Here is a 13496-nt window from a genome sequence, read left to right as displayed (position 1 = left end):
ATGGTGAAACAAAAAATATAAAAATTAGCTGGATGTGGTGGTGCATGCCTATAGTCCCAGCTACTTGGGAGGCTGAGGTGAGAGGATTGCTTGAGCCTGGAAGGTCAAGGCTGCAGTGAGCCGAGATTTCACCACTGCACTCCAGCCTGGGTAACAGAGTGAGACCTTGTTTCAAAAAGAAACACACACACACACACACACCCCAAAAACAAAGGGTCCTGTTCCAAAAAAAAAAAAAAAAAGAAAGAGAAAGAAAAAAGAAATTTGGTAAAACACCAGTTTAAAAGCGGTGTTAACACAGCATGTCTGACAGCCTCTCCAGCTTTGCCAAAACAAGATTCTCACCCCATAAAACGCCCATGTAAGACAGAAAGCAAAACAAGTGTTTCTTTATGGATTTAGGGCTATCTTTCCTTTTGTATCTAGAGTCACTGACTACCTTTCCCCTTCCTACCAAGACTAGTGTGCTCACATTACCTCCCCTGGCCTCCACTTTCTCATCTAGCTAAAGGGAACTCTCACAGCACTTCACTCTCAGGGTTTTAAGGAGAGACTTGCATTCAAAGCTGATGAAAGCAAACCGCCGGCACTGAGTGTGACACCTAGAAGGCACCCTCTGAGTGGTGGCTGTGGTGACCACCAGCATCCCAGGAGATGGATGCCTCCATGGGCATCATGCCCGGCTCGTGGCTGGGGTTTGCTCAGTGATTAGGAGCCTGTGTGCTGTCAGACATCTAATTAGCCATCGTCTTCCCAGGAGACAGCTCAGTTGTGCAATTTTTATTTCCATATTTTACACATTCTCCATCAGCAAGAGAGACCCACGCCAATCTTTCACCAGCCTCATTGTTTGCATTCCAGCTGTGCCAATTGCCCACTTCTTACTTTTCCATGGTTCCCACCTGCCAGGGAACACGCCTGTTGGCAGGCAGGGTGGGGGTGTGGGGAATAGCTATTACATGTTGCTTCAAAGGCCCATCTTCAAGACCAGCACACTAAGGACAGCTGTATTGGTTGGATTTCCTGCCTGGCACAGGGATCAGTGAGAGCATACCCCAATTACCATCTATTTATAGGGACGGTTTGGTGTGGTACAAAGAACATTGGGTTTGGCATCAAACAGGATTGGTCTTTTTTCTAGCAATTTAATTTACCTCTCTGAGCCTTGGCTTCCTTATCAGTTAAATCAAGACCCTGAATAATTCACATTATGAGGCTGTTGCAAGGCTGTACGCTTCCATACATATTTATTGGGTTTGTCCAAATGAAATAATGTTCATGTCTGCGCTTTGCAAACTGAAAGTGTTGTCTAGGTGGGAGTTATTCCACAATTGCAGACTGTCTTTGATTATTCAACGAGCTTTTATCAAGTTTAGATTATCCAGACTCATTATTATGAGATTATTAAACTGGCCAACTCTTCCTGCCTGCTGTTGCCTGTTTTGTGGTTTTCATTGTGGTCAGTTCAAAGAGGCTGATTCCTTGGAGCAAACTCAGCAGGGAAAGATGTATCTCCTGAAGCTATTATTGATGGCAGTTGTTCCTATCTCATCGGAATATGCCTTCGACCTTTCTCCTACTTAGAAAACTACTCAGAGCTCTCCACTGGGCTAGAAACCATGGATGTTATAAAAGAAATATAAGCCCGAGTTCCTGATTTCTACATGCTCCATCTAACTAGGAGAGCAAAAATCCACACAGCATTTAGCAAGCAGCTTTTATGTGCAAGGCGCTGTATCCACATGCATTTTATCCAAACCCTTTAAGAAGATGTTATTAGTCCCACTTCACAGACAAAGAAACTGAAGCCCAAAGAGTTTGTCACTTTCCAAGCTCACACAGCTAGTCAGGGTGGAGCCTGAAGACGCTGCCTCCTTTTGAAACTGTACTATGACTGTCTATTTTGTCTCTTCCTCTCCTACATTCTAAGCTCCTGGGGGTGGGAGCTGTGTCTGTTCATCACAGTGCCTGGCAGAGGCCCCTCAGAAGACGGCGACCACGGAGATAGCTTATTCCGTGCCCCCAGCTCCTCCCTGTCTCTCCCAACTAACCTCTCCTCCTAGCCACATCCCAGGACTTTCGCCTTCCTAATCTCCCTGCCAGCAATTCAGGGGCCTCTTTTTGGCTGTCAGGTTGTTGAGGCAAGTGAAGGCTTGACCTGGGCCTGGGGCTCCTGGCCAAGCTCCTGGTTTTGTCTCCCCAGACAGAGGGGGAGGTCCCTGGCATTCAGGACACTGGGTCCTTACCTGCCAACAGGGCTAAGAGGTGCTCAGCCCGCCAAGAGGCCGCGCTGCTCACAGCTGCCAGTGGAGACACAGCCCAGGAGGCCTGGTCAGTGGTTGCCTGGGGATTGAGAAATGTGTTGGCTCCAGCCTGGCTCCCTCATCTGAGAAATCAGGGGAACCTGACCCAACAGCCCAGTGTTTGTTTCCGCAGTGTCTGGGGCAGCCGGCAAATCAGGCCTGCCTGACGGAGCTCGGGCCCAGGGAAAAGCAGCCTGTTCCTTCACTCTCCCCATGTTCACGGACTGCTGCCAGCGGAAGCATTTTGAGTGTTTGCTCAGGCCAAGACTGATGTGCAGGCCTCCTATCTGTGCAGGGTCTAGGCACTGGGTGTCATGGAGAAATGGGGCATGTCTGGCTTCAGCCTTTGTTCCATGAAGTGCACTGGGAAGACCTCTGTTCAGAAGGTAGGCCTAGTCTGGATTCCAAGCTCTACTACTTACCAGCTGTGTGGCCTTGGACAAGTCACTTAACTTCTCTGAGCTGCTTCTTTATCTGACAAATAGGGATCATAACAGCAAACTTAATAGAACTGGCATAGGATGGGCTTATGAAATAATAAATTTAAACAGCCTAGCACATAGAAAATACTTCATAAAGGTATGTTCCTTCCTTCTCTCACACTGTGCCAAGGCTTCCAAACTTTTTCTTGCCCCTCTCACCTGTGTCCACAACATGCTGAGAAGCCAGAGCTCTGGCTTTGACACTGACCACTGTGGAGCAGGTTTGCTGCATAGGTTTCCCTGCACTGGGCCTGGGCCTTGGTTGCCACCACGCTCCTCTCATACCCCCATTGTCCTCAGCACACACATGTGAGGGAGGTGGCATTGAGTAAATGTGTAGGTTATCATCAAGGAACAGCCCATCCTAAATGATGAGAACTTACCAACGCAAAGAAGGAAACAACAGACACTGGGGTCTACTTGAAGGTGGAGGGTGGGAGGAGGGAGGGGAGTAGAAAAGATAACTATTGGGTATTGGGCTTAATGCCTGGGTGATGAAATAATCTGTACAACAAACCCCCATGACATGAGTTTACCTGTGTAATAAACCTTCACATGTACCTCCAAACCTAAAAGTTTTCTTTAATTGTGTAAAAAGAAAAGGAACAAGCCCTCACAAATATATGTATTAACTGAATTCATTTATTCATCCATCCATTCATTCATTCCTTCAAAAAAACATTTACTCAACTGCTACTCTTGGAAGGGACACATATTCTGGACCCCAGGGATATAGAGGTGAGCAAGACACAGCCCCTGTCCAGTGTCTAGAAAGTGGGGGAAATGGACAAGAGAAGAGGCAATTAAACATTTCACAGGTTAGGTACATTGGTAGAAGAGAAGGACAGAATTCTGGGGCACTGCAGAGATGAGGCTCCTAACTCAGCCTAGGAAAACAAGGTAGGCTTCCCAGAAAAAGTGATACCAGACTGTTGGAGGATAATTAGGAATTATCTAGGCAGAAAATAAAGGGGAAAATGTTGTAGAAGAGATAGTATAGCTTGCAAAGACCTATTGGTTTCAAGAACATGCTCATGTGTTTGTTAGAGTATATTAACTGCTGTAATAAACGTCTACAAAATTTCAGTGATTTCAAACAATAAAAGTTTGTTTCTTGCTCATGAAGTGGTCCTGCGCTGGTGTTCCTGATTTCATTGCATGACTCTGCCATCCTTGGCTCCTTAGAATCTATCACTTCTAGCCGTGTCCCCAGGAGGAAAAGGAAATTGCTTTTGGTGAATATATAGCAGTATCTCAGGAAGTGATATAAGATGAGCTTGTACCGGTAGGCAAGACCAGAGTGTACAGACAATATATGCCAAGCTAGGGAGTTTGGATTTTATCCTGAAAGTAGTGCAGAATCATCAGAATTTTTTGAACACAGCAATGCATAATCAGATTTGCTTTTTAGACCAATTACTCCAGCTGCAGTGTGGATGACAGGTTATGGAAAGAGAGGCTAGAAGCAGTAGCACCAGTCAGAATGGTATTACAGTAATGTAGGCTGTCTTAGTCAGTCTAGTGTTACTATAACAGAATACCTGAGAATTGGTAATTTACAAAGAAAAGAGATTTATTTGGCTTATGATTCTGATAGCTGGAAAGTCCAAGATTGGGCAGCTGCATCTGGTAAGGGTTTCATACTGCTTCCACTCATGGCAGAAAGTGGAAGGGAGGCAGATGTGTTCAAAGAGATCGTATAGCAAGAGAGGAGGGAATAGACAGTCTAGAAAGAAAAACTTGTATTTATAACAACCTGCCCTCTGGTAACTAACCCAGTCCCATGAGAGTGAGAACTCACCTACTTCTTTTGGGAGGACATGAATTTATTCATGAGGATAAACTCTTGTGACCCAAACACCTCCCACTAGACCCTATCTCCCAACACTGTTGCATTGGCAATTAAACTTCAGCATGAGTTTTGGTGGGGACAAACCTCATCCAAACCATAGCACAGGCCGTCTTACCTTAAGGATAGGTGAGCAGTGGGTATTGGAAGGAAGACGGGAGTGTTAAAAGTCCTAAAAGGTAATCTGAGTCATCAATTGGAATTTGCATTGCAGCGAAGCTAGAATAGCTTTTAGGTCCATGTCTAGTTCAATGGCTAAGTGACCATTATGCTCATGAAATGACAATAAACTTATCTGAGAGCTGTTTTCACAAGCCTGAATCTCACCTATTAGAGGACTGGTCAATAGATTTGGTCAGTGCGTTTTGTTAGCTTTTGGAGAAATCATAGATATGTCTGTTGTTGTCTTAACATCTGTGTCTTTTATTCTGTTTCCTACTCTGTTCTCCATATATGTTTCTTATGCCTTTGTTTCCCCCTAGAGAAGCAAGGACTTGCCCCTGAATATCAGTGGGTAGAGAGAGAGTTCCTTGTCCCCAAAAAGGGGCTCTTGGTCTGTGGCTCACTATACTCAAACCACCTTCTGGAAGGCCCTGCCTGTAACTTAAGGGCTCATCACTCTGGAAGGGACCCAGGAGACTGCAGACTTACTTTATACCTGGAGAGAGAAGGGATTCAAGTCTGTGCATGCAATTCTCTTGGAATTAAGGAGATGAGTTCTGCAGTCTTTAAGTCTTCCTTCACTTACTGTGAAGGATGCTAAAACTTCAGACTCACACATTTCAGGTTGATATACAAGACCTGGTCAGTCCAGAATCCAGTTGGTGTAGAGCCACACCTCATGAAATGTGATAATGAGTTTCCTCTTAAAAGAAAGGAGCGTCAGTGCTGAAAATTAAAAATACTCAAATGGGCCAGATGTGATTCCAGCATAGCTCAGCAGTTCTAACTTAAGGCTTCTATAAAGCAACCAGTAAAATACCTCTGGGCCTTCTTTTTATGCTTCATCCAAGAAAACAAGTTTTCCATGGTCTTGGGAAGCCTCACTACCTTCCATGTGCAGAACATAAGCTTGCCACAGCCTGGGTTCTTGAGATGGTCACTATCCCAACAGAAAGCTTCAAAGTACCTTCCTGGAAAAGGTAGGTATTGGCTACCTGGCTGGTTTCTGTGACTAATACCTGGCCCATTGAGTTGAGATTTGGCCTCCTGGCCACATGGAGGACCACAAACTTCTGCCTCGTCAGGCCTCTGGTCTCTGTATTCCCTTCCCTAGCTGCTGCTCTTGCCTCCACCTTCAATCTTTGTGCACCTCCCTTCAGCCCCTATTTACCTCTGAGCTCATGAATCCCTGACATAGTTTTTCCTCTCAACCCATCTTGCCAATGTTGACGCACACAAGGTGGTTTGGGATCTGCATCAGTCCATTCTTGCATTGCTATAAAGAAATAACTGAGGCTGGCTAATTTACCAAGAAAAGAAGTTTAATTGGCTTGCCATTCTGCAGGCTGTACAGGAAGTGTAGCACTGGCATCTGCTTCTGGGGAGGCCTCAGGAAGGTTTTACTCATGCAGAAGGCAAAGGGAGAGCAGGCATCTCACATGGCAAGAATTGGAGCAAGGGGGTGGAGGATGTCACACACTTAAACGACCAGATCTCGTGTGAACTCATTGATTACTGAGGTGATGGCCCAAGCCATTCATGAGGGATCTGCCTCCCTGAGGCAAACACCTCCCACCGGGCCCCACCCCCAACACTGGGGATTACCTTCCAACATGAGATTGGGTAAAGACAATATCCAAACTATAACAGGATTCTTCATAGTGAGTGGGCATTTTGTTCTCTTAATTTCCAGGTATCTTCTTAGGGTAGGCCAGTGAGTTGGCTTTTATTTCAGATACAGATCTCTGATCAATTATTGAGTACTTACTATGTGCTAAATATTCTACATATGTTATCTTAAATACTCAGGGTAACCTTGGGAGGTATATATTGATACGCCACTTGTAATGGACACAGAATTGTCTGCCTTGAACTCTCATTTGTAGAAACTTCTTACACAAATCTTTATGGCTTCAGCAGGAGCTACTAGATTTCTACATGATCCTACTTCTTGGGCCCACACGATTGATCCAGGAGTGAGCACCTGATAAAGACTGGGCCAATCATTCCCTTTGATACTGGGAAGTTTGGTACTGGGCATAAAAGAAGAAAATGAGTTTCACTCTCCGTGTCTGAACAGTAGTAAGTAAAACCCAGGGACCTTTATAACCATGCTTCTCACCACATGAACTACAAAAGCAACCTTTGTGCTTGAGAAAGCAGAACTTTCTAGAAGCAATAGTGTGAAGGAGTAAGACAGATGTGGTGGATTAAGACAGATCTGAGTTGCAAGCCTCATTTTGCCAGTTACTAACCATGTGATTTGGACTGACAATACTAATACTATCTAACAGTTGTTGAATTTTTATGATGTACCAGGTACTGTTCCAAAGCTTTATATGCAAAGTCTTATATGCATTAACTCATTTTATTATCACAATGACAGCATAAAGTATTTTCTATTATCATCCTCATTATTTTACCCATGAAGAAACTAAGGTCCTGCAAAGTTAGAAATGAGCTGAAATGTACACAGGTGGTTGGGTGCATCTCTTGAGCCTTAATTTCTCTCAAGAAGCAAAGATAATACACTTTGGGAGGCTGAGGCAGGCAGATCACGAGGTCAGGAGTTGGAGACCAGCCTGACCAACATGGTGAAACCCCGTGTCTACTAAAAATACAAAAATTAGCCAGGCATGGTGGCACACACCTGTAATCCCAGCTGCTCAGGAGGCTGAGGCAGGAGAATCGCTTGAACCTGGGAGGCAGAGGTTGCGGTGAGCTGAGATCGTGCCACTGCACTCCAGCTTGGGTGACAGAGCAAGACTCTGTTTCAAAAAATAAAAATAAAAATAATAATAATAATAAAGAAATAGAGAGAATATTGGCTCTTGTGCAGAATAGAATTGACATAGCAGGCTTAAGACTGCTATCCTTAGAAAGTCCTGCTCACAAGATTGGCCCTTGACTAGCATCTAAGAACTAGGGTTTCTGGAGGGTTCTCATCATTCCCCAATAAGGATGGCTCACTATGCCTAAAATGTTTGCTCAAAGAATCTGGCTTATATTTGAGGACCCCTGACATAGTCCACTTCAGGTTTGTTGTTTGACATAGAAGATGAAATAGATTCACTACTTTGAGGAGGGTTTGGTCACCAGGCATGCTTATGAAATGGTTAGACCCTCTATGACTGCCCCTGTGTGGAAGGCACAGCCTGCATAGCCCCATGTGGGGGCCCCTGGAGCCCCCTCCACCACCATCACCATAACTATTTTTAAGTTCCCAATAGTTATACTTTAGATCTAGCACTGTATATAGAATGGCAAAATATTTTGAGATATTTTAGCAACAAAGGATGTATTTATTTCAAGAGGTTTTCCAGTTTTTAATAAGGTTGTGCGTGGGGAGGACACTTTCCATAGCGGTATTTTTAGGTTGATTCTCTGGGAAACCAACCACATAGGCCCACTGATGTGGAGGTAGAAAAAACAACCCCATTGCCAATAGGGCTGTGAGTGGTCATCTACTTTCTTCAACAGAAGGGGAAACAGAGGATCAGAGAAAAGCAACGTCCTGAGTGTCTCACAGGCACCACCCACAGAGTGAGGGATGGGGCCAGGGCTTGTGCGGAGCGTTCTCCCACCGCTACACACTACCTGGCCTTGTGATCGGGGAGATGGAGTGGGAAGTGGAGAAAATGTGGGGATACCCCCCTAGAAACTGGCAGCAGGGTGTAAACATTCAGTTCCATCTGAGGCCTGGTTGGCAGCCGAGGGATGGCTCATTCAAATTCAGCATGGGTGAAGGGAAGATGGGAAGGAGACTAACCCGGCTTCTGCTCACTTGTTAAAGTCAGTTTGTGTATGTAAGTGAAGCAAGCTCTGTGACTATCAATGAAGAACGAAGAAACCTACTAAGCAGATAATTGAATTCAAAAACAGCCATTTGGGCTTTAAAACATCTATATGTTTCAGGGCAAAGTGGGGCTCGAGGCTTAAGTTACCCAAATAACAAATTCCATTTCCTAACTTACCTGGAATGGCATTTTCCAAAGCAGAGCTATTAATAATAGATATTCTGGGAAGAAAGGTTGTTTTGGCCGACGGGTTTGGGTGATGTACTGGTCAACCAAGTTGATGGGTATCTTTACTGCAGGACTTCTCAGAGCCTGCTCATGTGTATCGTGAAACTCTGAGAGAAGATTATACTGTGGTATGATATTTTAAATATATGTATCCACACAAATACATATAATATATAAAAATACATATAATATATACTACATATACATAAATACACATATGTAAATACATTATAATATATACTACTATATTTTATAGTATACAGGATTTTCCAGGTTTACTCACTTGAAGATCTTTTTTCCCCCTGCCATATCTCAGGGGACCATTATTTCAGGGCTGACACTGGGAAAAACAGTTCTGTATGGTGTTACCCATCTTCTATGCCTGAGAGAACATTTTAGGAAAAGAGAGGTTGTTCTAGGAGGAGAAAGATAAGCATAAAAGGATGGAGGTTAGCCAGTCCAGTGCTCTGGGCAGGTGGCTGGACTGTGAGCTAAGAGATGCAAATGTTTGTCTCAGGAGAGATGATAGCTGACTTCTTATCCTCTGGAGATTCTCCAAACCTGGACATGCTAAAATCCAAGACTTACAACAGGTATCACACTTGTGAAGGGACATTGTGGCACTAATGTCAAGCTAGGGATGGCCTGAGCAACTGTAGACACCAGGGATGTTTAACATGGGGACCCAGGACACCATTAGCGCTATACTTCCCCAAAGTCCCCACCTAGGGAAAGGGGCTGTTTTTCCTCCTAACCTCTAGGGAGGAACACAACCAGGATCAGAGCATCAGTGTTTTGGAGAGGCAGAGTTCAGCACCACCCAAAAGAAAGCTTTCCAGAGACTGTTGCTGTCCATCACACTCTGAGCAGACAGGCCCCTGTGGTAGCTGGCTCACCATCCCATGCCCAACTGGGAGGGGCAGAGGTAAGTTTAAACCCTGGATGAGGTATGATTTCAAAAACCTTTCCCAGCCCTGGGAATTTTGACTCTACATATTTTGGCTTTGTAATAATATTGACCAATGACAGCATTTTCTAATTCCCTTACCCTCTATATTCAATCTAGCAACAAGGCCATCATGTCTGCTTGCAAAATAAGTCTTAAACTGATCCATATCCCTCCCCCTCCACTGCTACTCCCTTAGTCCAAGTGGCCATCACTTTATGCCTGGAATACTGCAGGAGACTCTTAGCTGGTCTTGCTGCCTCTGCTCTTGCTATCTTTTAACTCATCCTCCTCAGCAGTCAATGAGTTGAAACCCTTGGAATAAGGGCAAATTCCTCACTGTGACCTGCCAGGCCCCCATGAGCTGGTCTGAGTCTGACTGTCCAATCTCCTCTCTTTCCACCTCCATTTTCGCTCACTACACCATGGCTATGCAGACCCCCACAAACACAGAGAGCGCTCACCTTCCGGCATTTGCACTGGCTGCTCCTTCTCTTTGAAACGCTGTTCGTGCTGCTCTTCCTATGGTGACTCTTTCTCATCCTTCAGGCATTGGCTCAAATGCCCCTGGCCCCACCCAAGAAGATTCTGTGCTCACCCTATCCACATCAACACAGCCTCTATTGCTATGGCTTCTACCCACTCTCTTTCACAGCCCTTTGTCTGTTTCCTTCCTGGCACTTATAACAATCTGAAATATAATTTTTATTGATTTATACTTTGATCCATCTCTGCTATCCCTCCCATTTATACCTAAAATTCGAGCTTCCTAAGGGCAGAGACCTTATTTTGTTCACACTATATTCCTGATACCTAGAACAATGATTGGCATATAGTAGGTACTGAATAGATATTTGTTGAATTAATTAATTAATGACGGGCTGCTCTGTTTGTTGCGAGATGGAAAGTTGAAAGCCTTAGATGAAGACTCCTCTCTGAGGGATCCCACTGGACATCCCTATGCCATGTCTCAACTTTCCCACAGTGGCACTGTACCCATAATGATGACTTCCCCATCTGCACATACTCTTCAAGTCCCAGCCAGCCCCACCCAGGCACAAGCCAGGGAGGAGGCCATTGTTCAATAAGCTCCAGGGTGTTTCATCAGACCTGCACCAGAAGACAAAGCCATTTCCTAAGTGTGAGAATTGCTCAGTACAGTGTTGGGAAATCTTCCTCCCTGGAGAGCTTTTTAAATAGGTTCTCATTTTTCTGGGGTTATTTTGAGCAAACTTCCATCTGGAGATGGAGAATGAGACAAACCAGGAACTTAGATGACCTCAGGAGTTCCTCCCTGATCCTGGCTGAAGGATTCTTGTCAGACCTGCAGTTCCACTGCTGGATTCTCTCTGTCTCCTAAATCACCCGCTTTGACTTCTTCCTCTCCACCTGGGCTCTCTGGATGTGCCAAGGCGCTGTGCATGGAGTCAATGGCTTTGATTAAGCAGCTTTGATCTCTGTTGAGCATCTCGGAATAAGATCTTTGCTCTCAGCATCTGTGCCAATTCCCTAAATAGTTTAGCTCAGCCAAGCAGGAGGGGGGCTGGATTGCAAAGTGTATTATATGAGAAATTTAAAAAGAAAAGGCAGCTGCAAACAGTCAGGGGTGTGTGTGTGTGTTAATGTGGGCACCCATGGCCCCTGGGAAATGATTACCATGCTATCAGCATGCACCAACCCTGTATTCACAGTGGTTGCCTGCTGCGAGAAAGTGGGCAGCTTGCAGCAGTCAAACCCTTGCATCAGGTGGTAGTTCTGTTGGAGAAACAAAAACATCAAAGGCCTTTGCTTCTATTGACTTGGCTTTTGCTTATTTTCACTAAGGTATTTTGAGATGTGTGCCAGCGTGCGTTCTGCATGGCTGCCATCTGGTGTGGGCTTGGGTGTATTCATACAGGGGGAATCACTATGGTTTTGAGGTGTTGATCCTATACACAATTATATATATATGTGCCACAGGATAGATGTATTTGCTCTTCTTTTTTTAAAATTTTTTTTATTATACTTTAAGTTTTAGGGTACATGTGCACAACGTGCAGGTTTGTTACATATGTATACATATGCCATGTTGGTGTGCTGCACCCATTAACTCGTCATTTAACATTAGGTATATCTCCTAATGCTATCCCTCCCCCGTCCCCCCACCCCACAACAGGCCCTGGTGTGGGATGTTCCCCTTCCTGTGTCCACGTGTTCTCATTGTTCAATTCCCACCTATGAGTGAGAACATGCGGTGTTTGGTTTTTTGTCCTTGCGATAGTTTGCTCAGAATGATGGTTTCCAGCTTCATCCGTGTCCCTACAAAGGACATGAACTCATCCTTTTTTATGGCTGCATAGTATTCCATGGTGTATATGTGCCACATTTTCTTAATCCAGTCTATCATTGTTGGACATTTGGGTTGGTTCCAAGTCTTTGCTATTGTGAATAGTGCCGCAATAAACATACATGTGCATGTGTCTTTATAGCAGCATGTTTTATAATCCTTTGGGTATATACCCAGTAATGGGATGGCTGGGTCAAATGGTATTTCTAGTTCTAGATCCCTGAGGAATCGCCACACTGACTTCCACAATGGTTGAACTAGTTTACAGTCCCACCAACAGTGTAAAAGTGTTATTTCTTCACATCCTCTCCAGCACCTGTTGTTTCCTGACTTTTTAATGATCACCATTCTAACTGGTGTGAGATGGTATCTCATTATGGTTTTGATTTGCATTTCTCTGGATGTATTTGCTCTTCTAAATATGTGTGTTATATTTGAGCACATACATACCAGGAAGCTGGCATTTAATCATCTCCATGTAGATAAATGCGTAAGTATCTTGGGTTAGTAAGTAAGTACCCCTGTGTGTATGTGTCTGTGTTTGAGATACCTCTGTGTGCATGTGCATGCGCGTGCACAAACACACACACACACACACACACACGGCAGCCTTTCTGTGAGTTGTGTTGCCCTGGAGGGGGATGGGGTATGTACACAGCAGAAGCATGTATGGTTATATTTGCATGGAGGTGAATTCCAGAAAGAGACGCTGGGGAAAAGGTGTTTCATGTCAGGACATTTTGAACTGTAAGTCATTATTTTCTCCACTTTGATGCCCAACCCCTGGGAACCTTGTCCTTGCCTATAGCCCCTCTGGATGTACAAGTAAAAGAAAAATGTCTCTATTTGGGACCATTTGTTCCTCCAGGGGAAGCATTTTTTTGGTACTGGCTGTTGCTGCGAGAAGCCTTTGTTCCTATGGTGGCCCCAGGCCAGTGGATATGAATTAATGCATCTGATATAACCCTCTGTGGTAGAGGCCTTTTGACTGAAGCTAAAGGAAGTGGGAGCCAGGAAGGCGGACTGTGGTCTAATATTGCTTGTGATCCAACCATTCCTGTGGGTTTCTTTGCTTTGAGGATCCCTCAACCGTGGATCACAGGGCAGCTGCAGAAGCCAGGCTCTTGCTGAGACTGGGAGAGTAAAGCCCTGGAAAGAAGTAGTCGATTTTCTGGGGCCACTACAGGGCCTGAGACTGCAGGAAGAGATTCAGAACTGGTTGGGGTGTGGACCTCAGCTTGTTGGGCCTCAAGTAAAGGGGAAATTAGGCAGCAGAGATGAGACCTGAAAATCAGGATAGATGGGCCAGCAGGCCAGGGCAGAAAAACCAGAGCACAAAGGTATGGACCAGTTTATGGCATTATCTGTAGCCCAGGTAGGGCTTTGACTGAAGGTTGCATCTG

At 44.8% G+C, this 13496-nt stretch overlaps 1 protein-coding gene and 1 long non-coding RNA gene across 5 annotated transcripts in view; both read left to right on the top strand.

Annotated features, from left to right (window-relative positions):
* Positions 1-13496, top strand: part of NAV2 (neuron navigator 2) — an 882771-nt gene that overhangs the window by 392540 nt on the left and 476735 nt on the right. The gene's annotated exons all lie outside the window — the stretch shown is intronic.
* The window catches only part of LOC129048916 (uncharacterized), a 47901-nt gene that overhangs the window by 10733 nt on the left and 23672 nt on the right, over positions 1-13496 (top strand). The window contains exon 1 of the long non-coding RNA XR_008511600.2: positions 1-13496. This exon is cut by the window's left edge and continues 10733 nt beyond it; it is cut by the window's right edge and continues 20100 nt beyond it. This is a non-coding gene — a long non-coding RNA (uncharacterized LOC129048916).

This window comes from Pongo abelii, chromosome 9 (assembly GCF_028885655.2).
Source record: "Pongo abelii isolate AG06213 chromosome 9, NHGRI_mPonAbe1-v2.0_pri, whole genome shotgun sequence".
NCBI lineage: Eukaryota > Metazoa > Chordata > Mammalia > Primates > Hominidae > Pongo > Pongo abelii.
This window is presented reverse-complemented; position numbering and strand designations above follow the sequence as displayed.